Below are 744 nucleotides of genomic sequence, written 5' to 3'. Positions count from 1 at the left end.
GACATGTCCAATGCTATCACCAGGTCTGTGGGGTAAACTGGACACTGGGTACCATTACCTGAAAGCATTTTGGGAAAATAAATAAATAAATACAATTTACAATTAGCAAAAAGTTACTAATAAATCAGGCACTGAAATGTTAAAGTGTAAGGCAAAGCATACCGGAGCAGCAAGCTGTGGAGATAAAATGAAAGATAAAATTTAGATGCATTTTAAATGATTTCAAGGTTTAACATACAGAAAGCTAAATGGCACATATAAGAGATCACGAAGAGAGAAATAAAATAATTGAATGAGATAATGTTAATGACTAAAATCACTAGCAGTCATTCTGCTTGGCATTCTTTGGATATTAGGCGTTCTGAACTTACGACAGTTTTTGCGTATGTATTCGACCAGGTCACATTCCTTGACGTTCAGAAGCAGAAAATAAGCACAGAAGGAAAACAATCAAACTTTTGGAGCAGATGAGTAATTTAATACTATTTAAAGATCATTTATCTTAATGTGAACCTACAGGCATTGGACTGATTCCAGGAGGTCCTTTTTCACCCTAGAAATACAATAACATTAAATAAACAATTAAATAAGTATATAAACAAACAAACAAATAAATATGAACAGAAGCATCTCAGTACACCTTATTTACATTTGCTTAACGCTCTAGGCCCCTTCATTTTTGGGTCACACTTGCTACCTACATGGTCAAAAGTGACAGAAGCCTTGAAGTGTTTTTTTTTTTTT

General features: G+C 33.7%; 1 long non-coding RNA gene across 1 annotated transcript; it reads right to left on the bottom strand.

Moving 5' to 3' along the window:
• LOC107580191 (uncharacterized) lies at positions 1-554 on the bottom strand. The gene is made up of 4 exons (XR_001608602.1): positions 518-554; positions 372-408; positions 163-174; positions 1-58 (listed from the first exon to the last, which is right to left on the bottom strand). It is a non-coding gene; the product is annotated as an uncharacterized lncRNA (long non-coding RNA).
• Between the last annotated feature and the right edge of the window lie 190 nt (positions 555-744).

This window comes from Sinocyclocheilus grahami, unplaced genomic scaffold (assembly GCF_001515645.1).
Source record: "Sinocyclocheilus grahami isolate Dianchi unplaced genomic scaffold, SAMN03320097.WGS_v1.1 scaffold26567.1, whole genome shotgun sequence".
NCBI lineage: Eukaryota > Metazoa > Chordata > Actinopteri > Cypriniformes > Cyprinidae > Sinocyclocheilus > Sinocyclocheilus grahami.
Note: the sequence above shows the minus strand (reverse complement) of the source record. Positions and strands in the feature narration are given on the sequence as shown.